Here is a 27,500-nt window from a genome sequence, read left to right on the forward strand (position 1 = left end):
AGTAAAGAACGTCTCTGTACAGGACAGATGGGTGATGTGTATATGCCTGAGGCAGTAGTTTTTTATCACTGACCTTGTGGCTAGAATTCCTCAGAGGAACTTGCAATGTTCCCTGGGTGGCTCTGAGTTCTCTTCCCTGTAACTCAGCAAGGGGCAGGAAGGAGGGTAAGTAAACAAGGACAACAGTCTGTGTATACTTCCTGCTGGCAGAGCTTAGAGAGCCTATACCCCAGCTCTTGTCATCTGGTCGGATTTGCAGTTGGGTTCATGGCCGCATCTGTGTGAAATTAGCCTTATCAGTACCTGCCAGTCTGGGACTTGTACCAGGTTTATAGTTCTTGGAAATGCCCCCCATGTGCTTACAGACTTTCAACTGTGCATTTCATCTCCCTTGCAAGTGTAATTACGTTTACAATGAAAGTCATTGTCACAGCTCCTGGCAGGCAGTAGAATTCACCCCAGATGGTTTGAATGAAGATTAATAAAGGAACAGCTACAGAGGTACTGGCTGTGCTGGAGGAATCCACTGAGGCTTGGGGACTAACAATATTGGGAAAGCTCTGCCACCCTTAGGGCTGCGGGATGAGAAGTAGTAGTTACTGCATCTGTTGAGGTTTGGAAACAAGGAACAGAAGCTTTCCAGCAACAGTGAAGAAGAATGGTGCCCAAAGATGTGGCATGTAGGAGAGGTAGAAGTGTCCAGTAGTTTAGTCATGCCTCCCTTATCTAGCCCCCCAGGTACCCATCACTGGTTGGTTGGTCCAGTGCAAAGCCAGCAGGGAGTGGAGCCCAGGTGATGTAGGCTACAGATACCAGCAGGTTAGAAGGAGGGCAAACACGGAGCATGGAGGTGCCAGATTTCAGGACCAGAGAGGGCTGAACCCTTGGGTGGTCCGTGATAAGTGATTCCCTTTCCTGTCCTCCAAGGACCTGGACAGTTGCTTGTTTGCTCCATCTTAAAAAAGCATCACCAAAGGCACTTAGGCAGAGAGAGGAGGAAAGAAGGGGGCAGGTTTCTAGCCTACTAGTTAATACACTACTTGAAATACGTAAATCCTATGCTGGAGTGCCTGGGAAAGGCAGATTTAAAGAAAGAAGGGAAAACAGAGGGAAGAAACATCGATCTGCTTGTTCACTCCCAAATGGCCACAGTGGCCAGAGCTGAGCTGATCCGAAGCCAAGAGTCAGGAGGTTTTTCCAGGTTTCCCACGGAGGTGCAGGTTTTCGCAGACTTGGGCTATCCTCCTCTGCTTTCCCAGGCCATAAGCAGGGAATTGGATGTCGCACAAACTGGCCCTCATATGGGAGGCTGATGCTCAAAGGAAGGATTAGCCAACTGATACAAGGGGCTAAGTGTCTGGGTGTCCTCTGCTGCTTTCTCAGATGCATTACAGGGAGAGGATTGGAAGTGGAGAGGCTGAGGCTGAAATTGCCACCCACATGGGATGCTGGCTTCTAAGGTGATAGCTTTACATGCTGTTAAAATAATAAAGCATCTTTTGAGCAATCGAGAAGGCAAGAAGCTTGAGTGAAGGACATGGCAAACCGTGTTTGTCTCTAAGGAACATGCAGATGCAACTGAGGCAAACCTGTTCATTTCAAATGCATGAATTACTCTCTGGCTATAGCTGTGTTATCAGTAGGGCATTAATAAAACAGGACAGTGCTTTGTCAATCTCACTTGCATAAAAAGGACTGCAGCAGCTCTCCCTCCCCTCTCTCCCCATCCTCCCTTCTCCAGACAGGAGGGAGTCCCCCTTATTCACCAACACCCCAAGTAGTTCAGGAGACAATTTAGACAATGCTGCCCCATGGGAAAACACATCCACTTAAGCCTGTTGTAAGGTGCTGAAACCTGCTAAGGGGGTATTTAACGTTTTTGTTGTTGCTAGGTCAGAATTGCAACATTTCTTCTGAACTTCCTCCCCACTAGTGGGTTTGAGGTTGTTACTGCCAGCATTGACCAGGCAGATGCACCTCTCCCCGGAGAGAGCCAGCTCCTGGGGCCACATGGTAGGGAAACTGTCTTGTCTGAAAACAAAGAAATGCAGCCCTAGGAGGTGTCCCAGAGGAGGTAGGAGATGAAGTGTAGTGGTCTCTGTGTGTTTGCGGAGTCTGTTGTTATTAATCCCACTCCCTGTCTTACCCTCAGAGTTTTCTGCAGTGCCTGCTAGAGCCTACTGGGGGATTAAACAGCTCGCTCGGAGCCCCCACAGGCCACCTGAGAGCTGTGTGCCTACTGCAGCCACCTGTACTTCTCTGCGCCTTTTCTAAGTGGTGCACTGCCTCTCTTGGCTCCATGGGGGTGGGGGCGGGGAGTGTGCCAGTGCTGTCATGGTTGAGTCCTGGCCACGGCTTCTCCCAGTGGTCTCCTCCTTTACCCTCCTCTCAACATCAGAAGCTTCTCAGCCCCCTTTTACTGGAGCAGGCAAGGATGTAGCTCTTTAATGCTTCCTTTAAACAAAAAGAAAAGTTTTTTTTTTTTTTTTGAGAGAAAGCTCCCAATCAATAGCTTATGCTGCAAATACCTGCAAGAGCTGGAGCTGGGCCAGCCCAAAGCCCATAGGCAAGGGTGCAACCCTGGTCTCCCACCCGGCTGACAAGGACCTGAATGACTTGAGCCATCGCTTGCTTCCACCCAGGATCTACCCTGGCACCCAAGTGGGATGGAGAACATATCTGGGCCTTGGGAGTAGATCCAGGACTCAAACCATGTACTCCTGTATGACCGTGGATGTTCCCATCAGCATGTGCCCTGGCAGGCCAAGTGCCAGCCACTGCAGCTCTTTGTTTTTTAATGTTAATTATCCTATAGACAGAAACAAAGGCTATAATGCTAAGAGCCATCCAAAACCAGATGTACTTTAATTCGGTACTTTGGAAAAGAAGAGAAAGGTAGTATGTTCTGTAGAACACACCAGATGGTACAGTTTCAGGTTCGTAATAGAGAGAGTTTGTGGTCAGTGAAGGCAGTGAGGGGAAGGTGGGAGAGTTGGAGGGTGTCACGTGCACAGGCGTGCCCGTGGGGCTCACGGGGCAGCTTGCATACTTTGTCTGAATAGGGAGGCTTTCCGATGTCTACCCCTCAACATCCCTCCCATCCGCCTCCCCTCCACACATCTCCTCCAGGCTGCCCCGCTTCTTCTGTTTCCCAACCTGCAGCTGGCTGCCCTGGTTTCGTCTCCCTCCTTCCCCCCAGGCATGTCCCTCTTCCAGGTCAGGCTCCTCAAGTGGGCAGCTTCCATCTTCACTTTGCCATCCCTGGATGTTTTCAGAGCAAAACAGAAATCCTCAGGGTCCTGATGGTGAAGTGACGGCAACAGGGCAGATGAGATGTCATTGGTCATTGCAGCTCCTTCCAGAGGAGGTGCCGTGGGAGGGGTGTGCCCTCCCGGGAGAGACCCTCCTTCTGTTCCATTTCACTACCTCCTGCTTCATGCTGCCCACAGAAACAAACTTCCCATCGTGGACCTTCCTGTTATTATTTTTCAAAATTACTTTTATTTTTTTTGAAGAGTAGCAAGAGAGGGAGAGAAAGAGATCTTCATTTGCCATTTTATCCCCTAAATGGCCATCACAGCCAGAGCTTCACTAGGGTGAAAACAGGAGCCTGGCGCTCCATCTGAGTTTCTTACAGGGAGGGCAGGGGCCAAAGCACTTGGGCCATTCATCTTTAGCCTTCCTAGAAGCATTAGCAGGGAGTTGGTTCCAGGGGAAGTGGAGCAGCAGAGACTTGAACTTGCATCTGTAAGGAATGCCTGCATTGTAGGTAGTGACTTAGCCTGTGTGCCACAACACTGGCCCCTGGTGTAATGTCACTTTTTAAAAGTTTGATTGTTTATTTATTTATGGGGGATGGTGCCTGGTGGGCCTCTCAGCCTGGGCTATCGCTGCCAACCACCATAGTTTTCAGGTACTCCTGCCTTGTCAACAGGCAGCAGTGATGGATTCCTTTGGCTCTGTGGTAACTGTTGATATCTGTGAATCTTTGGCTTTCGGAACACCATCATCTGGGGGCAGAAAGTGTGGGTTGGAAGCAGGTAGACCAGTTGACGTAGTCCATCAACTACTGCTGTCTCCCACCAACAGGGTGGTATTGCCCAGGGAGAAATACACTGTAGGAAATCTGAGCTATCCTGGCACTTGCTGCCAGTGTCTGCAGAAGCATTATTGGTTTCTGATAAAAGTAATGGCTTTTTCAAAAAATTAATGGGTTTTAAATTTTGCAGGTTTTTGGCATAAATCTTACAGCTTTCCTAGAAATTTCAGTTGTAAGTGTATTCTCACATGTAAATTTGAAACTCCCAGAGCCTATTATGAGATGATGGACATTTTTTAAATGAGCAGCAAGTTGTTTGCCTTCTCAAGTGTTTTCACCGGAAGCTTTAATGTGCATCTTCATTCAGAAATGTATTATATTGTCATACTCTAGCAGAAAGAAAAATTTTTATTGGAATATATGATTCAGTTTGCACAGATCATATGCCTAAACCACCCCCTTAAAGAAAGCCTAGATTATATAATTCAATTCTACACAAAAGTATTTAGTGCAAAATTTGTATCTGAGTCTTATTCATGTTATAAACATGTTTTAATTCCAACAACAACCTCAAGTCTGTATGGGCTTTTACTATAATAGGAAGGGAGGCTGTAACTTGTTTCCATAAGGAAGTGACCACCTCTCCCTGCACCTGTGGGTCCCTCTGGGACCTGCTGAGCTCCACACATGGCTGTTCTTATTGTGTCAAGCCGCACAGGACAGGGACACAGACCAGGCTGAGCAGGGGGTGAGGGTGGGCATAGTTGCACCTGACCAATTAGACCAGCGAAACCCACTGGCTTCACTGGAGTCCACTTCACCAGCCTAGGTCTGCCAGTGGCTTAGATTAGTGGGCTCCATTCAGCATCTCCCTGTCGCCCACCCCAGCAAATACACACATGCACCTATGTGCATGCCAACATATATTACGCATGCATACACATATGTAGTACACACACCCATGTCTGCACATGCACAACCCTGTGTGTACCTGCACACATGCACATGCACACGTACAGAGACATACACAGACATATACATTTTTTATTTAAAGTGCAGTACCTGGACCCCACCCCTCAGAGTCTAAATTTAACCCAGGAAGTCATTGTCTGCCAGGCTTGTTCTGGTCCTTGTTCCGTTTTCTAAGCCACAGGCATGATTTTATAGGAACGCAAGCCATCTTCTTCCTCGAGCTGAAAGGCACTCCTGGCGATTAAAACGTGGACTCTGTTTGTTCAGGCACAAGCGGAAAGTGTCTTCTTACAGCCAAGTTTGTATGTGTGCATGTTTGTTTGTGTGTACTTGGGCAAGCACTGCTGTAAGCTGTCTGAGCCATTTCTCCCTGAATGCTAATGTGGAAAGGGAAGGGCAGACTGGTGCTGACATCTGGGTCACTGTCACGGCCCTGTGTTTCAGGTTAGGTCCTTTAGGAAAGGGGAGACTGCAGTCCCCCTCATCATCTTCTGTGAGAGTGGTGTGGGACTGGGAATGAGATGCTTGCTTTGTTCATGGCCACATGGTAGAAACCTCATTGAGCAGCCCCATGCGAGAGGCCAGGCTTGACCAACCACCTAGTGCTTTCCATGGCATGGCTATGGCTGCCCCTGCCAGGAGCTCTATCCTGGTCAAATGAGTAGCAGGGGCCTGAGTACCTGAGCCATCATCCACTGCCTGGCCTGGTGCATTAGTAGGAAGCCAGATTGAAAGCAAAGCAGCCAGAACTTGCACCAGAGGTCCAGTGTGAGAGGCTGGCAATACAAGTGATGCCTTAACTTGCTATACCACAATGCCTGCCCTCTCCAGATCAAAGTTTCACCTGGAATGCCAAAGACAGTCAGTACTGGCTCATAGTAAGTGCTGAAAATGGGTGGTTTTGTTGTTAGTTTCAGAGGCCTCCTTGTTCAACTTGGACTCCAGCACGGAGTCCTACCTGCCGATGCAGCACGGTCTGAGGCCGGGTGGTGTCTCTGGCTCTCCTGGCAACACTCTTTCTGCTCCTTCTCACTGTTTTCCAGCCACACAGGCCCAAGAAGTGACAGCACATGCTCAATATTCTCAGCTTTAAGACCCCCAATTCTGGACCTTTAATAATATTTATCCCAGGCTGTAATTTCATGTCCATTGGTTGGTCATCAAACTCTGCCATGTTTTAAGCTCCTTGAAATCCAGCTTGGACTGTACTTGTACTTAGCAAGGGCCTAATTTGCATGACTCCCCAGCTGTGGGCTGAATGCATGCTGGGCCCCAGCTGAGCCTGCAAACTTCCTCTGGGCCCACCATGTGTGTGCCACAGGATGTTTATCTGTGGACAAAGAAACTTCTTTTTTTTTTCTTTTTTAAAGATTTATTTTTTATTTTTATTGGAAAGGCGGATATACAGAGAGGAGAGACAGAGAGAAAATTCTTCCGTCCAATGATTCACTCCCCAAGTGACTGCAACAGCTGGAGCTGAGCCAATCAAAAGCCAGGAACCTCATCCGGGTCTCCCACGTGGGTGCAGGGTCCCAAAGCTTTGGGCTGTCCTCGACTGCTTTCCTGGGCCACAGGCAGGGAGCTGGAAGGGAAGCGGGGCTGCCGGGATTAGAACCAGCGCCCACATATGGGATCCCAGGCATGCAAGGTGAGGACCTTAACCACTGCGCCATCGCGCTGGGCCCAACAAAGAAACTTCTAAACACATTTTTAGGTCCCAGATCAGCCATGAAGATGTGGGGTTTTCAAGCCGCTGCAGGCACCAAAAACACCTGCAGGACCTGTGAAAACTGGTGCTTGAGCCTGCTTCCAGGATGTGTGATTTTGCAGGCCTGAATTCCCAGGGGAAGCCTCTGCTGCTAGTGTTGAGGCCACACTTAGAGAACCAGTGCCAGAGCAAAGCAGATACTCTGTGGAGGACAAGTGGTCAGCAGTTATGGAATGCCAATGGAAAAACAAACAAAACAAAAGACAAGTGAAAAGATTGGTCCATTCCCTAGTCTCAGGAGCATGGGTCCCAGGAGTTGTGTGTGAGGTCAGTGACCTCAGTATGGGAAAAGCTCTTCTTCATGCTTTGCTGCTGTCATAGCATGGGTGATGACATTTTGCTACTCGAAAGGATTGGAGATGAATGTTTCATCCATCCACCCATCCATCCATCCATCCATCCATCCATCCATCCATCCATCCATCCACCCATTCAGTTGGAAAGAGGCCAAGACAGATAGATCTTTCATCTATTGATTTGCTATCCAAATGCTCACAATGACCAGGAACCTGGAACCACTCCATCTAGGTCTCCCATGGGGGGACAGATCTAGGAACTTAGTAAACCGGATAGCACCTACCACCTCCCTTGGGGTGCCTTAATAGGAAGCTGACTTAGAAGCAGAGGAGCAGAGCAGCTAGCACTCTAGTCTATGTGTGAGCATTCCAAGGGACGAAAGTCTCTGTCAAACGCTTGTCCTAGGGCTCTATAAAAGAATCCCTGGTCATTATGTTGTAAAGGTTCAAAGCCGGAATCTTCAGAGTTTTATTGCAGCTAATTTAATTTTTTTTTCCTGACACTCCATTACTCACTTCTCAAGAAGTGCTCCTTCCTTTGACTTCTGGTGCTTCTCCGTGCTGTGTGCAAGTACAAGAGAACTGGGTTGGCCAGTGGCCCAGGAAGAGATAGGCCATCTTTGGGGGCAGGAGCCCCTCTTTCTCACTTTTATGACCTTTTCCTGGGGTTGTCCCAGCTCTTTATCCATCTGGGACTGAGAGAGGCGGTTGTGTGGCAGGAGTACAGCTCTGATCTTTCAGTCAGGTGCAGCCCTATTTGATGTGCTGTTATGGCTTTTACATTAACAGTGGAGTAAGGATTCCTGTAATTCAGTTCTCCTATAGGCTCCTCCCTTCTCCTGACTCCTCATGCTCTAGAAGATCTGTTTGGTGGTTGGTTGGGGATTCACATCTCTTTTTTAAAGCCCCCGGAGACCTTAACACCTTTCTCCCAACTGTGCCTTGAAGCTGGCTGTTGCTAAGTGGACAGATGTTAGTTCCCTGGTTTTCAAGGCTGCCAAACTACCTCCCCAGTAGCTGGGGAAGTGAAAATGCAGACTCCTAAGCTCCCTGCTGCTGCCTTGTCCTAGGAAGGGGATGCATTTACTCTAGACAGCATGCTTGTCAGCTAGTGGGGTGCTCCAGCATGGGAAAAAGCCTCAGTTTACACTCCTGAAGCCAGTGGGTATTGGTAAGGTGGTTGGGTGCAAGGCTAGGGGTGGGATCCCAGAGCTGGGTGGACACACCTGGCCTTCCTTTTCTCCTTTGCTAGTACCTCCTGATTGGCTAGACTTCTCAAGGTCCTTCTCTCTTTCTTAGAGGTCAGCAGAAGATGAAGGGATCAAGGGTGAGGTCATGAGGTACAGGCCCTATTTCTTTGCTTGGTGACTTTATAATAAGGTCACTTTAAAATCTATACTAACTAATTATGGCTATTGAGATGAGCTATGGTAAATGGTTTATTTTTATTGGACAGGCAGATGTAGACAAAGAGAAAGAGAAAAATCTGCCTTCAGTTGGTTTACTCTCCAAGTGGCCACAACTGCTTTAACCAAGCCAGCCTGAAGCCAGGAGCCAGGAGCCAGGAGCTTCTTCTGGGTCTTTCTTCCATGTAGGTGCAGGGTCCCAAAGTTTTGGGCCATCCTCAACTGCTTTCCCAGGCCACACACAGAGCTAGATGGGAAGTAGAGCACCTGGGATATGAACTGGTGCCCATATTGAATGCAGGTGCAGCTTGCTGGCAGAAGCTTAACCTCCTTTTCCGTGGTGCCAAACCCATGGACAGCATGTGGTGCAGGCTGCCACTCCATACTGGTCCTCCTTGTCTTCTGACACTTTCACTGAACTTAAGGCAGGGATTGGCTTGGATGATCAGAGCAGATTTAATAGTTTCAACAATGAACATCTGCGAGCCCCCGGCTGGCCTAGAGGATGAAAGGAGTGCAGCTGGAGGTACTGGAGGAAAGTGAGGGCGCAGGGGAGGCTGGGAGCCGCACAGTTATTTTTTGGGCCAGCCAGTGACTTTGCAGATCAGGTCAGAGTTTCTAGATGCTGGGAAGGTCATACTTTCTCGCCTTGATTCACAAACGCCTTTGTCAGCATGCATCGCCAGGGACTGACCGAGGCCGCAGCCCCAGGGTAAGGTTCATACTGACACAGCTTTCTGCCTTGGGGACTGGGCTGGGCGCTGGGAGCAAGAAGGAGGAAGTGAAGACATTGCTCGGCTCTGTAGATGGTGACTTATGCTGGGGACTTTGTTACCTGGAACTGGCTGAATTCTGAACGCTGGCTGCCCTGGGCCCCCTGCTCCCACAGTTGAAGAAACTCCTGGGCCCTAGTGTCCAGCTTGGAGCAGGTCAACGCTGAGGCCTCCAAGACGAGGGCAGGAGCCCAGGCCCATGTGAACCTTCCTGTTTTGCCTCTCCCTGCCTCCCCTGAGTTTTCTTTTTCTTTCTTTCTTTATTTATTTATGATTAATTTATCTATTGGAAAGACAGAAGGTGTTTTTTTCTTCTCTCTCTCTTTCTTTATAAATCTGTCTGCTGGTTTATTCCCCAAGTGGTCGCTATGAGTGGAGCTGAGCTGAAGTCAGGAGCCTCTTCCGGGTCTCTCATGCAGGTCAGGGCCCTGAGGTTTTGTGCTGTCCTGCACTGCTTTCCTAGGCCGCCAGCAGGGAGCTGGATGTAAGTGAGCAGCCGGACATGAAGCAGCACCCATGTGGGATCCTGGCACTTGTAAGGGGAGAATTAGCCAATTCAGCCATTGTGTTCAGCCCTCTCCTGAGTTTTCAAAAACTTGTAAATTGGGCAGAAAGGATAGGATTTATTTTTCTTCGTTACATGGGGTGGTAGCATTTTCATTTGCTTGATTGGAGGGGTATGTGTCTCTAGGGTGCTGGCTTTCTCAATACAGTAGACACAGTTGGAATGATTTTAATCATAGATTTGTTTTGTAAAAAAGGGAACCGGTAGGACCAGTGTCTATTGCTTTCAGGAACTGTCTCGCTGATGTTGCGTGTGAAATGTGAGTTGACGGGAATATTTGGGGAGTGGCAGAGCCATGACACTGAGGGCTCCCATGTTCCCTTTAAAGAAGCAGGTCTATGGGCCGCCGCCCAGGTGATTGTCCTGAGCTGACGCTGCTGGGAGCTTTTGCTGATGATTGGGAATTTTCAGCTGAAATGAATGCAGCCTTGCAGCCTGATTTAGCAGCTCCCATGTGAAATCCTGGGGGTGAAGAGTGATGTGAACAAGGAGTGTGAGGACTTTGTTTTCCCTTTTCATTTGTGTGAGGGATTGGACCAGACTTACATTTGGTGCAGCAGAACTTTAGAAACCTCTTTCCCAAGTCAGGGTGCCAGGGTTTGAGTACTAGTTCTGCTCCTTCAGGTGCTTCCTCATACAAACCCTGGGAGATAGCAAGTGGTGATAGCTCAACATTTGGATCCCTCCCACCCACCTGGGACACCTGCCTCAAGGCTCCTGGCTCCTGGCTTCTGCCTGGCCCGACTTTGTCCCTCGAGGAGGTGATTGAACCCAAGGACAGAAGCGTTCTCTGTGAAATAATAGCCAAGTTTAGGAGAAGCTTACCCATGAATGTCCCGGACTGAGTTACCATTTACTGATAGCGCTGGATGTGTGAAGGTACTTCAAGTTCATGTAACGTGGAATTGAAGGTTTATTTTCTTGCAGCCACTTTGCAACCCATGCATCATTGATTCATCTGTGCTTTCTGCAGTCCCTCATTTACTCCTTAGCCTGATTATCCTCCTCCTGTGGTTATCCAGCCTTTCACTGAGCCAATCCTTTCCCAGGATCCCACAGCTGGGTCAGCACAGTGCCAGGATGGGAACATAGGGCCGAATCATCCGCCCACGTGTTATTTTTTCCTGTACTGCCTTACCTCCTGAAGGAGACTTAGCAGGAATGAGAGTAGGAGGGGAAGAGGGAAATGAAGACACTTAAGTGGAGCCTGCTGTGTGCCCGACACTAGGGCTAAGTGCTTCACCATTATCTCCTCAACCCCAAAGACCCAGTGGGGGAGGCCCTGCCATTACCTCAGCTGCAAGGAAGATGAAACCCAGTCTTAGAGATGTTAAGTGCCTGGCAAACGATGTTGAAGCCATGTGCCCTTAGCAGATGGGGAATCTGCTAAATTTCGGAGTGTGAGTAGGAATTGTGCTTTCAGCAGATTGTCAGAGATGAGGGGACTTCACAAAGGGAATGAAAGGATCAGTTTATTTTGATGCACACACCAAAAATATGAAGTCCACGCAATGAAGGGTTTTCAAAAAGTTTCTAGAAATGGACTAACATGAGCTAACAGCAGATCATGAAGATTTTCATTGGATTTTTCCAAAGACTTCCTGAGGTACCTTGTACTTGGAAAGTGTGTGTTTTGTGTAAGATTCAGAGTCCACTGGCTAATATTGCACTTGCAAGCACCAGCATCCCATATGGGTGCCAGTTTGTGTCCCAGCTGCTCCACTTCTGATCTAGCTCCCTGCCTGCGACCTGGGAGGGTAGTAGAGGATGGCCCCAAGCCATCCTTGGAACCCTTTGCCTATGTGGGAAACACAGAATAAGGTCCTGGCTCCTGGATTTGGATTGGCTTAGCTTTGGCCATTGCGGCCATTTTGAGACTAAAGCAGTGGACGGAAGATGTTTTTTCTGTTTCCTTTTCTATGTAATTCTGCCTTTCAAATAAAAATGGATAAAATATTGGGAGACTCTGTATCCACATGCTCTACACAGGCCATGCTCTTAGAGTTGGGGAGTTAGGTCAGGGAAGTTACTACGCTGGGCAGGCAGGATGCTCAGCTGTGAGCTGAGGATGCTGCGAGCCAAGCCACCTTTCTGAGTAAGACCTGGGGCAGTTAGAGGATTTTTCTGGCAGGCGTTTCAGAATGGTTTGGGAAGAAGAATAAGGCTGGACTAAAACACCACCCCTCCCCCGACATCCCTATCCCTCTGCCCCGCCAACCGAGGTTAGAAAGCAGCGAAGCTTTCATCTGACTGATACCACAAAGAAGTGGATCAGGGAAGAATCTTCTTTGGGATTGGTCACTCACTTGGTTGTGAACCTTCAGCAAAGGTGAGCAAGCCTGTGAAGACATGCAGACATCTTGCGGACACAACTGAGTTCCATTCTCAGAGGAGCATTTACTAGATGGCCTGCGTGGATTCTGAGAGAAACATGTCTCTTTCCTGTAATCAGTGTCCCGAAGGTTTTGCATTTGTTGTTAGAACAAAAGCAAGGTGGCAAGTTATTCTAACTCTTCTGCTTTATGTGTCCTCCTGGCAGAAGCCTAGGTCTGACCTGTGTGCTGGCTTGAGGCTGGAACTTGGTACATTGATTTCCAGAATTACCTAGATTACTGCTACTGTGAAGTTTGCATTTTGACCTGGGATCTGCCACCTCATAGACCAGGGTTGGTGTCCAGGCAGGCTGGTTTATCGTGGCTGTGGAGCACAGTGGTTTTGGACTGCTGCACAGACAGCAGGGGAAAGCTGTGAGCAGCTGGGGCGAAAGGAATGCCAGGTGCAGAGAGCTTGTGAGTTTTCGTAGTGGAAGGTCAGATCATTGACCTTGCCTTTTAACAGCTCTGCCTGCCTCACCCTGCTGTTGTATTTCAGCAGCATCTGACTCTGTATTTTAAGATCCTGCTCCAGATTGGAATAATTACCCAGAATTTCTCAGGATTTTAATTCCTATAAATCTATTTTATTAAGATATTTGAAAAGTTTGCTTTCTCAATCGAGAGTAATTGCATATATTACATCCTTGTGAGGTACCATGCAATGTTTTATATTTGTCTTGTGGCCTGGAAATCTTTTTAAATGACTCCTTCCAAATCAGATGTTATTGAGGGGAAGTAGGCTATCTTTTTTAGCCTCTTATCTGACTGTCATTGTCCAAAATAAACTTGTTTGGTTGGTAATTATCCTAGCTTTAAGAAAACCAATTTAGTGATGCCAACTGGTAGAAAACAGTGAGTCGTTAGCATTGTTTTGTGCTAGAATCGGGCCAAATCTGGAATCCCTGCCTCACCAAGGAGGAGTTACAGTGATGAACTGTTCACCTGGCAAGAGCTTTGATGAAAATGGGTGTCAGAGATCTACCTGCCTTGGGATCATGGATGAGTCTCAGTGTGGTACTTCGATATTTCTTGAATGGCAGTTTCCTAGGTTGGCTATTCCCAAAAGGAAGGTCTGTTATTATTGTTTCTTAGATGTTCCATCCTACTGCAGCCTCATAAATTGGCCAAATGACTTATAGAATACTATACCTTAAAAGAAGATACATGGTGGCACGCGTGCATGCTCACAGACTTATGAAGGCCTCAGATTGATGTGGTGAAAAGGCTGTCCTTCACACTGTTGGTAGGTGTTAAATGAAGAAACAAAATACACTGCCCTGAGATTTCCGCCCGAGCACCATTGAATAGAACTCTTCGCCTATGGTGGGCTATTCCTCTATCTGTCCTAGCCGGTATGTGACTGTCAAGCTTTTGAAATGCAGCTGGTGCTTCTAAGCAGCAGTGGTTTTCATTGGACACCAGTGAGTAAGCTGATGGCCAAAGGAACATTGCCTGCTGCAGTCAGCAAGTAATAGAACTTGGGTGTAGGTCCTGGGTGGACAGTCTTGTTGGTGAGAGGAAGTTTAAGACACAGGGTACACTACTGGGAAGGAGAAGATGAAATTAATGGATAATACAGGATTGCAAAGTTGTATTGTACTGTTGGAATTCCAAGGAGAGTTGCAGCTGGAAGCAGGCAGGGAAGCTTTTGGGGGAAGATGCCATGTCCTTAGTGTGCAGGAATCTGTGCCAAAGGCCTGCTCCAAGATAGGGGAGCTTTTCTTCCTCTATGGCTTCTTCTGCATGATGTAAGTAAGAGTACCTCAAAGAGGTATTGTTCCATTCATGGCTTGGACAAGGCTCCCAGTGTCTTGGCGCAGGTTTTCAGTGCAGGCATTGTTACAGGGAGAAGGACAGCTTGTTTACACAAACCCTTCTGATTATCTCAGACTACCTGGTAAGGCTGGGTTCTCCCACCTTCTCTTAATGGTCTTTGATGAGGGCAGTCTCTGTGTTAGGTGAGGAGCCTAAGCTGATGATCAGAGTCAGGAGGGAGTTAAGAGGCTGAGTGATATGCACAGGGACCCTTGTAAGACGGAGCATTGTAGTGTGAGAAATTCATGCCTCGATTCTGTGGGACAGGCACTCGTTTACTGCCACATATTATAATCTTCGACATTCTGCCTTTGAGTCTCCTTCTCTCCTGGAATGAGTATTAACTGCATTTTACAGCTCCAGCCCCAGGTTTCCAAGCATTACTGTACACGTGACACTTGGGGCACTTCTCGGAGCCAATTCCATTATCATTTCCTTATCTGGATTCTATGTACTTGAACACTTGAGGTTGATTTAGTATCTTACAAGAACTGAACATTGTCTCACAGACATCATTAATCTCGCTGCTGTTGTCCAGCACAAGTGTGAAATTAATCAAAAAGGAAAGGGAAATTAATAACATGTTAGTATTCACAACTCATCAGGGGATCTCACCACAGGTATGATATTAGCTTCTCCAAATTAATATGCACCTTAGAAAGTGATTTATTTGTTATTTATGAACTGCCCCCTAGTTCTTGCTGCCTTCATCATTAGTTCTGCTAAATGATGGGCGAGAAGGCCACTCAATATTGGGAGGTCACCTTAGGATCCATAGGAAGTGCTAAATCAACTTTTTGGTTTTCTTTGTCTGTTTCTTGGGTGATTGTGATAAATCTAGATAGATGTTTGGTGTGTACTTGGGTTTTGCTTTTTGTTTTGTAGATTTTAAGAGGTTTGCCCAAAGACAGTTTTGATTTGTTTACAGTAAAATACATTTCATCCCATGTTCTATGTTTCCTTTTTTTTTTTTTTTTGGCATGTGGTAAGATTGTTTTCAAAGGGCATATTATGATGAGTACATTATGGAAAAGAATGGGGTGTGATAATTATAACTCTCCATTTCAGCTTTCACCTGGGGTTGATAAAGGACAAGCTTTTATTACTGAATTGTTCCTGTAATTACATCAGAGATAAGAGGCAGCAGTCACCTTCCATTAGGGGAGTGAGAAGGCTCCTTACTATTTAAGTGATCACATAAGGTGCCGAGTGAATCATCTTCAGCCTCATCACGGAGACTTAAAAATAGGAAGAAACAGTTGACATCATCCTATAGCAGGTTTTTAAGGAACAGAAAAAATGCCAGATTGTTCTTCAGGAGCTCTCTGAAGTACCGGCCCAGCCCACATGGTAATAGGTTGTTGGCAATGGCTCTCAGACTTGAGTGTGCCTCTGACTACCTAGGGAGCTTGTCAGAGCAGGTGGTTGGGCTCCACCTGGGTTTCTAATTGAGTAGCTGTGTGCTAGGGGGAGCTGAAAATTTTGCATTCCCAGCTTCCCAGATGATGTTGCTGTTGCTGGTTCAAAGGTTGTACTTGGAGAACCATTGGGATAGGAAAGAGGTGGAACTAGGAGATGGTTCCCAAAACAGCATTTCAAGATTCTATTCCTGGGGTGTTTGGAGTGGCATTAATGATGCTGCTTGGGATGCCTGCATCCTGTGTTGGATGTCTAGGTTTGAGTCCTGGTTCTCCTCTAAATTCTAACTTTGTGATGTCAGGAAGTCAGTTTGGGTCTCCCTTGTGGGTGGCAAGGAACTAATTGCTTGAGCCATCACCACTGTCTTCCAGGGTCAGAGTTAACAGGAAGGTGGATTTGAGAACCACAAGGCATCATTGAACTTGGGTCCTTTGACGTAGGGCACAGGCATTTTAACTGCTAGACCTAAGATCTTCCTTGAAGATACTGGAACTAATGGTTATCTGAGTCCCAAGTCAGTGAATCATTCTTTGTCACATCTGTGTCTAAGAACAGCTGTTAGCAAGATGGAAGTGTAATGCATGGAGCCCCATCAGCTAATATGGCTCTAGCACTCTCACTGGTTCCAGAATCATCCTTGTCTTAATCTGTTAATTTATTACCCTGTGAAAAGAAGCTACCACCATGGGGATCCCAGCTTCTGACTTGTACCGAGAACTTGCTGACTCTGAAATCCTGAGTTGGGCTTCCCTTGCCTCGCTTGCTAGCGAGGCCCTGGGATGCCCTGTTTCAGACCCAGGATCACCACAGAGGCTGGGTAGCTTGGCTGCTGCCATTGCAGGCTGTGAGAGTTTGAGCCCAGATATTGTTAGCAGGTTAGGGCAGAATTAGATTTTAGGTTACTTCTGTGGAGAGGCACACTGCAATGCAAGAGGATTTGAAAGCTGTGGCATGTCATAACACCAAACCTGTTTAAAGTTAGCATTAGTCTCAGGAGTCTCTCTAGATTGTTCTAACAGTGCAAACAACTGTGGTCAATTTTGCTGCTGTGGTCAATGAAAGCCAATGGAATGAGTATTGTAATTATGGGTATCTTTTTTTCTGCATAAGGGACATTGAATGAATAAACAACCATGAGGATTTTTTCCTCCTCAACATGGTGTACCACCAGGTGGTCTTATTTGAAATCTTGCTAGACATGATGGTATTTTTTATTGGACCCACAGATGCCATTTTACTGAACAAGGCAGATTTGTGTTCTCAAGGAACTCATTTGTAGTAGTTTGGGAGGGAAGGAAGGTGGAAAGTATGCCCACCTGGCACCTCACCGTGGTGGTTTTTCATGTATGACATTGTCCATTTGGAGAGAGACTGGCCCCAGGGAATAAAATGAAGGAAAATATTGAATGTAAAAATAGAGAAGATGCCCATGGGACAGGTTCCAGAGCTGATGGACAAGACTGGAATGAATCGTCATGGTTCTTTGTCACCAGTTCCTAAGCAAGTGCAACCTATACAAGTGAGTCTTGTGCATGTTTTGGCCCACTTTTGGGATGCATTGTGTGTGAGATGGGGAAGGAAAGAGCACATTGCTGGCTTAAGGATGTCATTAGGTACAGGGCTTACAGAGTAGGTTCCTGCGTGTGTTGACTGCAAGGAGAGTTCCAATTTTTTCTGGGCTGCTCTGCCACTTTACCCTGTGATTGCTGCTTGACTTTCTCCCTAAGACTGAATTGCATTCCTACAATCTGAATTGCAAAGTATCTCACAGTTTAGGTGTAATTGAGAAGGGGAGGAACCTCAAAGGATGGAAGCCCAAGAGGAAATTGAGGAACTTACCAATGCCCAGAATGTCAAGCATTGAGTGAACTCCAGATACAAGGTGTGTGTTTGAAAACTGGAATGGGAAAAAGGATCTCTTTGAATATTTTCTTTGTAAATCCAGCTAGAAATGGCTTCACATTTTCATTAATGTTATGTGCTTGACTCTGCAGGAAATGATACTTAAGATAAGCTGAACATTAAAGCTTTGTCAAGGTCAGACGTAAATGGCCTTTTGGTGTCTCAGTGACCATGAATTTTGTGGATGTGCAGTGCCAGTGGTGATGCAGAGGTCTTCAAGTGCCCAAGAAGGAGCTTAGGAACTTTCTAACTCTTAAGGGGCAGTGAAGACAGAGTAGTTAGGGTGGTGGCTGCTGTTAGAGGCACATAATCCAGATTTGGAAACCCTGGGGAGAAAAGGGAAAGTGGACTCTTTTTGTTTTTTTTTTTTTTTTTGTATGCATCATGAATGTATTTTGATTGCTATAGTCTTATCACTGATGTGATTGTTCAGTCATCTACCACCCTGGGCTTGATATCGTACTTAGAAAAAAAAAGCTGTTGTAGAATGCACCCAACGAAATGTTGATGAAACTTGAGTAAAAGCATGAAAGAGACCTTGATAACCATTTAGGCCCGAAGCACAAAGGCAGTTTGTTCTTTTTGCACCACTGCTCTCAAGAGGTGTCCCTGACAATGACCAAGAATTGTTGTATGGAAATACATCTTGGTACCTGGATTTGGGAGAGTGGGCAGCTTTTTCTGTATCATGACAATCAATTTTTCAACTTGTTGCTTCATGCAGAGCTATCTGCAGTTCTTCAGCACACCTGAGCTGAGCTATACCAGGCTGTTTCCTGGTGATGGGGCATTTGGAAGGACGTTGGTTTGAGTCTAGCCGGTCACCTTGGTGTGCGGTCCTCTGATGTTGCTCACAGCTTGTAAACGGAGTTAAATACTATGAATGTGGTTGTGTGCTAATGATCATCCTAAGAAAGACATCCCTTCATTTGTATCAAAAATACAAAAAAAAAAAAAACCTTGCAGAAAGGAATTGTATGGACCCTCCATGATGTCCTTTAGAAAGAAGCAGGCTAGTTAGTGTTGGAAGACTGATTGGGTACTCAGTTTGTAGATGGTTGGCAGAAGGCTGCATGATCTTCTGGATATTTTCCTTCTTCCTTGTGGGGCCCTTTCTGGTTTTGTGTTTCTCCTCTGATCATCTCAGGAATGTCAGAAACAGACTGCAGCTGCTAATGAGTACCTTTTTTTCCTCTTCGCTTTCTTTTTTACAAAGGTGTTTTGTAGATGGAAAATACTAGCCAATTGCAAAGCCCTTAATACATACAATTTTAGAATGGCTTTTGACTCTTTTTTCTTATTTTTCAAGTTGAAGTGGCTACAAGTAGTCTGTTGCATTTGAGTGAGCAGGCTTCTAATTGGGTTGGCTTTATTTCCTATTGTGAACTTGTTGCAGTTTTGTAACAGAACTGACTTTTTTAGGCTTGTTTGTGTGTGTGTGTGTGTGTATATATATATATATATATTTGAGACTGTGCATATTTGAGTATGACCTAGTCTGAAAAGTGTTAGGATTGGTAAATGTTTTGGTTTAATGCCTCCTGAGACTTGAACAGTGCAGTGCAGATACCCAATCTTAGCCAAGTGTGACCTTCTTGCTGGTATAATAATGGATGGGTTTGGGTCCTAGCAAGAGATGAAATTTTTTCTTAAATAATTCTAGATGTTGAGATCATAGGCCTTCTACTTAGCTACATCTAGGCATTGTAAGTGTGGGTGTGTCTTGTTTTTGTAGACTGCCTTTTTCTTCCCCCCAAAGCTTCATTTGACAGGCTGAGAGATGGACTGTCATCCTACTTATTCACTCCCAATGCCCACAGCTGCAAGAAGTTGGCGTGGGTGACTGGCAGCCTCGTTGATCTTGATCATCCACGTGGGTGCCAGGAACCCCAATAGTTGGGAATGACTGGCTGCTTTCCAGGTGTATTAGCAGAAAGTTGGATGAGAAGCTCTGGGTAGCTGGGATTCAAACCACACACTATGGTGGGGTGAGCATTCCAAGTGCTGGTTTATCCTCCTGTACCACCCCAGTGCCTGCTCCAGGTAGACCGTGTGCAGAAACAGGTTCCATGATGTGGGAATCCGGAGTTCATATAAGGTCTCTCCATCTGTTCACATTGGACCAAATCTTTTAAAAAGAAACGTAAAATTGTCCTGGTACTTGGGTTTTCAGAAGTGATTTGTGTTCTACAGTGGATACGGGAGGAGGTTCCATTAGGCCGTGTATGCGCTTTGGTAAGCGAAACACTCTGTCTAGCTAGGCACAGAGTCCAGGATATTTGTCCCTGGGAGAGAGGACCGAGGAGCTGAGTCCCTTCAAACTCTGGCCCTCAATGATGAGAGTTGACTCTCCCAGGAACTGTTTGATTAGGTGAAACAGAGAAATTGAGCAGGAGTATTTTATCTGTGTGGAGTTAGTGAAGTGACTGGAGCACATGGCTGTTCACTGTCAAATGCGAATTAATTGGGCTCCATCATTGCCAGAACAGCCTGACCCAGCACTGACATACAGGATCATAAAATCGGTGAAACCATGAAACAAGAGTGAGTGGCTTAATAAAGATTGCACAACCTCTAAACTGTGGCCACCTTGAGGAACTGTTGCTCAATGAGAATATTTTTGAAATTTGGCAGTTAGGGGCATATTTTATGGGGAAGGTTGCTAAGTACTGTTTTATTTTGGCTGTCTGAAATAGTTTGTAGCATGTGGAACCACTGGCCAGACTCCCCTAGAGAGTTACCTTGATAAATCAAACGTTGAATGTGAGCAAAACATTTGAATTTCACAGACTGTTGGGATTTGATGTCAAGGTTATGGATCAGCAGAATGAAACATTAAAGCTTTGTGAATCTTCTCATGGGTTTTGGTCTTTGCATATATGTTGTCTGTAATGAACTTACAAGAGAAAACACCTTTAGCGGTGCTGAATAAAAGCACTAATATTATAGCTAAAAAAGTCATATGACTTGTCAGCAGCAACTCCAAGCTGTCACCTTGAGAATTGAGCCCTCTGGGAGAAGTCAGAGGAACAAGATGTGCCTCCTTTGTAATTGTCAAAGGGAGTTTAATTAATACACAAGTATATTGTATCTGCCCTCCCCCACTACCCATGCGTACATCTCTCCCCACAGCTTAATGGGAATGTGATTTTATTCCAGGGACTGGACTACTGAATAATCTGCCTTCTAGGTCTACCCACCCTGTGACTAGTGCTAACTGGCAGGGAGATATGTTTATTGCCCTCCTGGAGTTGCATGGAGATGCAGCAGCTGTGGGAACAGGCTGACACTGGGAGAATGGGAACTGGCTGGTGGTCTCTGTTATACACTCAATGTGGTTCACACTTTGGGAGAGAATGAGCATTTTTCTGTGATTTTTTTTTTTTTCTCCAACAGTATCTGCACCTCCCACCTGCTTTCAAGCTCTGCACCATGTGGGTTTGACAGCCTTCACAGAGCCTGCAGGTGAGTTGGCGTCATGTGGGTCTCCCAGGCTGTGTCTTTCTACCACCAAATATGTTGGCACCCTCCCCCATCAGTGTGCCATACCTAGCTGCTTGGGAGAGGCCTCTTGGCTCCTTGGGGAATAACTATGGAAAGAGCAGCTATCTGTCAGCCTCCTCCAGGGCTGTCGGATTGGGCTGCTGTCACCCTGTTGTTGGAGGAGTTCCCGAGGCAGCAGACTTGGCTGTCATTGACATTTATCACTTGAAAGTCATATCACAGATGACTTTACATTTCTTCTTGAAATAGCCTATGACCTATCAAGCATGTGTCCTGTCTACTCTGGCAATGCCCATGAGTGGAGAAGAGTGGGTCTTCTGCAGGTGACCACAGGGCTCCTTTGTCTCACTCTGCCCTATTAGGATGTAAGCTCTGGGTTAGAAGCAATTGTCCTGTCCTTGTGCTTAATTAAAGTGTGACCAGGCAGATCCTACTAAGATCTGGAAGAACATAGCTTCCAAGGCCAGGGGACTGCTCACTTATTGATAGTCACAGAGCCTGGGAGAATGGAGGGTACACCTGAGGAGCAGGTTACAGAAAGTGTTACGTGAGTCAGTGCAGCCTGTGCCTGGTTGGTTGTGCCCTACTTTCTCAGAAAGCCAGCTTCTGAGTTGTATTTCTTGAGACATAAATGGAAGAGAAAGGGGCAACGATCCTGCTGAGAATACAAATTCTGATGTCCACGAACGTGGAAAAAAACCAGGATGGGCCAAAAAGCATGTCTATTGCCTGTGTGTCTCTAAAACTGTAAATTTCTGAAGATCTAGACTAGGCTTTTCTCTTCATGCCTCCGTGTCTAGGGTGGGTCTGTGTGCAAGCTCAGTGGATGCGTGGTTAGAGCAACTTTATTTTCAGGTGGAAAAGCTTTTTTCCCATTTTGTTATCTGGATAGCACAGATATTGAAATACATTAATCAACAAATCCAGATTATGGGATTAAAAATAATGAAGTTTTCCTGTGGGCAGAGAACAGGGAAGAGTTTGAGATAAGAAGTGGAGACAGACAGTCCTCGTTAGTTTTGGCTAAAATAACACACCTTCGTCTTTTAGACCTCTTCCTGTGGGCATGATTTCATCTTATGAAATGCTGCTCCCTGGTTTTGGTGTTGGGCGTAGCTGGCCTGAATTAGCTGCAGCCATAGGCTTCTTGAGCCAGACTGAGGGTGTCCACAGGCTTTGGTAAGATGGTAAGCTGCAAGATGTTTGCTGCTGCTGCTTCTCAGCTCTCTGCCCGCAGCCCATGAGGTTCTCTGGACTCTAGAGTTGCAAGAAAGTCACAGCTGTCCATTGTGATGGTGGCATGGGGGACTTAGCCCTGCTGGTGTCCTGGCCAAGGGCAAAGTGAGGGACTGTGGGCCAGCCACACACTTCTGCATCAGGCCAAGGACAGGGCAGCCCAGCAGGTTACCCCACCACCACTACCCCCGCCAAGGAGTTCCTGGTGCTGACCACATCTAATTGGCATTCTGGTTCCTGGTAAGAGATTTTCAAAGAGCATCTCATTTTCTTTGTTGAGAAACAGAAATGCAGGGAGGGAAGAAAGAAGGGTCAGAGCGGGTAAAGAAGGATGCCAAATGGTGGTTTACTCCTCAAATGTCTCCCAATAACAGAACTAGGTAGGGTGAAAACTAGGAGCTCTGGGGCTGGTATGATAGTTTAAAAGGCTAGTTCTCCACTTGTTAGTACTGGTATCCCATAGGTGGGCACTGATTTTTGTCCAGGCAACTTGACTTCTGATCTAATTCTCTGTATAGCCTGGGAAAGCAGCAGAGGGTAGCCCGAGTCTGTGGGCCCCCACACCACATGGGAAACTGGGAAGAAGCTCCTGGCTTAAGATCAGCTCAGTTCTGGTTGTTGCAGCCATTTGGGGAGTGAACCAGTGGATAGAAGACCTGTCTTTCCTTCTCTCTTAGTAAATCTGTCTTTCAAAGAAGAACGTATAAAAATCTTAACAACAAAAGCTGGGAGCTCAGTTTAGATGTCTCACATGGGTACAGGGTAACAACTTCCTGAGCCATCACCACTGTGTTCCGGGGTCTACATTGGCAAGAAGCTGGAGTTAGGATCTTAAACTGGGACTTGAACCCAGGTACCCTCTGCAGGTGTGTCAGCCACTAGCCTAAACATATTTTGGATATTTGAAATGTCCAAACAAATGCAGAGCTTTAATAGGACAATCATTCCAGTATCTGCTGCCCACATTCTCTTCCTTTGTAATCCCTCCCTTGACACATGTCATCCTCACTTTGAAAGGTCCTTGTTCTGCTTGACACAATTAGAGTTCTTGTGTTAGCCAGATTTCTAAAGTCCCGTACCGTAGCACACCTGTGTCGAGGAAGGTGGATACTGCCCTACTTGTGGTTTCCCTGTGTTCATTCTGTTGTGTCATTCTGTTTTCTACTTGGGTACTTTAAAAATTTGGAGGGAAATATTTATTATAAAAAAAACCCCATGGATTTCAAATTTTTGTACCCACATGAACGTTTTAAATATTTTTTATGACCTTTTTGCAATACCTGCGAGTCTGCTTTCATCCTTGACTCAGTGTCACAGAAGTAAACACACACACACACACACACACACACACACACACACACACACAAAACAGATTGTGTGTTAATTCCCTTGCCCCCTCCTCTCTCCTTATCTGGCTGATCAGAGCCTCCCTTGGTCATGAATAGTCCAGTTCCATTGGTTCTGCTTGGCAGGGCTCAGGCCATCTCCACACCTCATTCCTTTCCCTGAGTAACTTCATCACATCATGAGCACAGGTGACTCATTTTGCAAATAGCCTCTTGATTCTCTTGCAACCAAGTGTGATTTCTGCCTGTGCATCTGCTCTTTGGAGGTGTGAGGCACATACTGTTGTACTTTGCCTTTCCGGTTTGGAGTGAGGTGTGCATGAGCAAGTAGAGTCCCTACCTCAGGCTGAGGTATAAGTGATGTGTTTCGAGTGCAGCAACAGTTTTCTCATCACTGCTTTTTAATGAGAAAAAAAGCAAATGGTGAGTTTATCTTGGTGTAACATTTTTTTTTAAAATTAATACATAGGCATTCTTTTTTTTTTTCCTTGAACTTCTTGAAGATTCCTGGTATAGGTGATTGCTGAACCAGCAGTATTCAGGGAGGCCCAGTGATGGATATGGGAAAGGTGTAGCTTTGGGAAAGTGACAAGAGTTTTTGAGGTTCTGGATGATTGGAGAATAAAAATAATTTTGAAGAAAAATCTAACCCATCATAAACAAGTATAACACAACTGAATCATTCTAAAAATGAAATCTAAAAATTGGAAGTAAAAACTGTATTTCTCTAAGTAGAAGTTAAATTCTCTGAATATCAGATTAAAAGATGTGGGATCCCTGAGTACTGTTTCCTGTCCCAGCTGCTCTACTTCTAATCTAGCTCCTTGCCAATTTCCTAGTAGGGTATTGCATTATGAACCAAGTACTTGATCCCCTACCACCCACGTAGGACACGTGGATGGAGTTCCAAATTCCTGGCTTTGACCTGGCCCAGATCCAGCTGTTGGGGTCATTTGGGAAGTGAGCCAGTGGGAGGAAGATCTTCTCTCTGTGACACTACCTTTCAGATAAATTTTAGAGAAGGCATAGTAGCCCCAACAAGTTGCTATAGAAATTTCTGGGTCATTTTCCTTCCATTTTTGGCTTTTACTTCTTAATAACCCAGAGCCAAATACTTCCTAGGCTGCTGACCCCTTTGGAGTACCATTGACCTTGGCCTTCTGGGTCTTGGTGTTTCTGTCCTCACACACTGGGTGGTCCAGCGTGACTTCTCTGGTGCTGGATTTTATTGCTGGAGTATGGAAGTGCTTTCTGGCTTACATGTCACTCTTGTCATGAAGACATGTGGAACTAGGAGTTAGGTGCTTGATTCTAAGTCTCTTGCCTAAGTGACTTCCTCTTATGGAAGGTCCAGAACCTAGGGGATTCTCTCCTATAACCTCCAGCTCCTCCTTCCCACATGAATTACTCATCTGCCTGAGGAGAAAGGCATACATCCTTCCCTGGTGACCTTTTGCTGGTAAGTATGTGTGTGCGCTCCTATGGTCATTTTGAGTGTGATGTTGAGTGGAATGTCATGGTTTCTTGTTCACAGACAGCATGGGACATTTAGATGATCAGCCCTGACAGTGGTGACTGTCATACCCTACTCACATTTCATGGCCTGGAATGCAGTTGGCTGGCTGTCCCTGGCCAGGAAGCACTGTGCCTGGACTTTGAGGGGCTGGCATTCCTCTCATCTGCCCTCTGTCCTTCCTCTGGTTGACTAGAACCTTACTGTAGGCTTCTTTCATACAATCTTGTTTACTTCTTAAACCTGAGAGCAGTCATAGCCAGCCATTGGCCAGGCATGCGGCTTCCTAGGTGCTACAGAAGGGAACAATGGAAGGAAGAGAAAACTGCCTGGTCCCTGGGAGTGCACAGCCAGTGATAACATAGGTCTGTGGTCAGCTGCTCATGGTCACCCATGTAGACTGTGGCAGTGAACTGGCTTTGTACCCTAGCCTACATTTTCAAAAAATTTTTTCTTTGAAATCAAGGTACTTATGAGTTGAGACTAATGCTTGATCTTTCAAAAATAAACGGAACATAGGTGGGTGGAAAAGCATCACTGTGTGGGAGCAAGGGCAGGCTGTAAGTGGCCGGTGTTGAAACGTGGTTGAGGTAATAATGTAAGTTGATCAAAATAGCTTTATCCAGGCTCTGCCCATCTTCCTGCAGTTGTGAATTAAAAGCAAAGCAAAAGCTTCTATACTCACTGCACTCCAAGACCAGAGCCAATCTGGGAGAAGTGAGGAGTGAGCAAGGGACAGGGTATGTGCAGGGGTGGGGAAAATTTTGTGGCAGGGAATCTTCTAGAGCCAGTGTTGAGTGGGGTGTCAGGTGGGATCAGTCAGCAGACAGCCTCCACCTTAAAGTGCTGAGTCACGAAATAGTCTTTGATGCACAAGCATTAGAAGGTGTGAGAGGGCCAGGCACGGGGCCTGTTGGAGAGCTGATGGTGTTGTCAGGTACCTGCCTAGGCAGCAGGAGAATGGAAGAGGGGTCCCCAACTGCTTCCTTCTTCCTGACCTCCCTGAGTCTGTGGCTGCCTTCCAGAGGCAGATTCTAGGGAAAACCACTGTCAGAAAAGCTTGGGAAAGCCCGTTTCCGCCAGTGGTCAGAGCAGAGAGTGGTAGAGGGTGGACTTAAGAGCACAGGGGGAGTCGTTGGTACTCCTCAAGATGTGGTAGCTGAGCGAGAGATGACGCTGGAAAAGGAGCTTTCTTACCACGTTCATGTTGCTTACAGCCTGGAAGTTAACATTCCAAGATGGTGTGTATATGGGGGGATTGGCCCCCATTGCTCTGCTGGAGGCTGGCAGTGCTGAGGGATATGTGGAGGGAGAATACTACAAGATGTGGCATCCAGTTTTTGTACTGTTTTAGCTCACACTAATAACACGTGATATTTGTCTTTCTTGGTCTGTTTTATTTGCCCACTGGAATCAGTTCACATTCCATCCATTACCTTGCAAATGTCAGGATTTTGTCATGCTTCTATAGTATGTGATATGTTGATGTATCTGATTTCCCTAAAAGAATAACAAATATTTGCTGAGTGTTCACTCTGAGTTGGTTTTATCTGTAGGGCTTCATTGAATGGTCAGATTGCTCTGTGAAGACAGCCATCATCCATCTTCATTATCTGCTTATTTGTGGATTCACATCCTGGCTAAAGCCTGTTTAATACACTCAGATCGATCGCTCAGTGCTTTCATGTCACTGTTGGACATGCACCGAGCAGAGGAGAAAGGGACTTGTCCAGTGCCCATGTTCCCTGCTGAGCTTGAACAAGCCACTGCTCTGCCTTTTTGCCCCAGCTGCCGTGCTGTAAACAGCTCTTTCTTGTACCTGGTTGGCACCACAGCATTCTAGGTTTTCTGCTTGCTTTGACTTTGCTGCTGAATCAGGTTTCCAGGTGGGATGCTGAAGTGCCTCTGAAGGCTTCTATATGCAGGAAGGCTGTGATGTACCAGAGGGAGGAGGGAGCCAGAGATGTGCCATATAGGTGTCTTCAAATGGAATCACGTGGTGAACAAGGCTGTTTGTGGATCAGATGCTGACCATGCTGTGACCAGACTTGCGGGGCCTGCAGATCTTTTCGAGAGGCACAGTCCAGAGGTTATTAAATGGAAATGGGGAAAATGGGGACAGAGGGACCTTGTATCTACTGGTTTACCTCCCTCCCTCCCTCTCTCCCATTTCCCACCTCCTGCTCCCACCAATAGCCATAGAGGCTAGTGCTGGTTTGTGATGGGGTGGGGGACTTCACAGGACATAGCTACCAACAGTCTTGCTGGTCAGCAATACCTGGTCAGCTTTGGCCTAAGTAAAGGTGACTAAGGCAAGTACAAGTCGAGAAAGGTGTTCATGGCCTCCCAGTAGCGTCAGGACTCAGGCTACTGCTCTGCTCACCTGCTGCTGGCAGACTGCTTTGCCCTGGAGAAACCTGTAAGTTAGACTGGTGTGCAAGATCAGTGATTCCAGAGAGGGACCAGGAATAAACAAATATAAATAAAGCTTTAAAATATTTGTTTGAAAGGCAGAGTTAGGGAGACACAATGTTCCATCCGCTGGTTCATTCCCCAAATGGCTGCAACGGC

General features: G+C 46.4%; 1 protein-coding gene across 4 annotated transcripts in view; it reads left to right on the top strand.

Moving 5' to 3' along the window:
* Positions 1 to 27,500, top strand: part of MGAT5 (alpha-1,6-mannosylglycoprotein 6-beta-N-acetylglucosaminyltransferase) — a 331,427-nt gene that overhangs the window by 28,520 nt on the left and 275,407 nt on the right. For 2 of the 4 annotated variants that reach the window (XM_040971485.1, XM_040971487.1), the window contains exon 2: positions 20,727 to 20,795. The exons of 1 other annotated variant lie outside the window; for it this stretch is intronic. The gene's annotated coding sequence lies outside the window, so the exon portion shown is untranslated. Of the gene's footprint in view, positions 1 to 19,689; positions 20,796 to 27,500 lie in introns of those variants that run through there. One more of the 4 variants, XM_040971484.1, reaches the window with a different exon arrangement.

This window comes from Ochotona curzoniae, unplaced genomic scaffold (assembly GCF_017591425.1).
Source record: "Ochotona curzoniae isolate NIBS_2020 unplaced genomic scaffold, NIBS_Ocur_1.0 contig_2210, whole genome shotgun sequence".
Lineage (NCBI taxonomy): Eukaryota > Metazoa > Chordata > Mammalia > Lagomorpha > Ochotonidae > Ochotona > Ochotona curzoniae.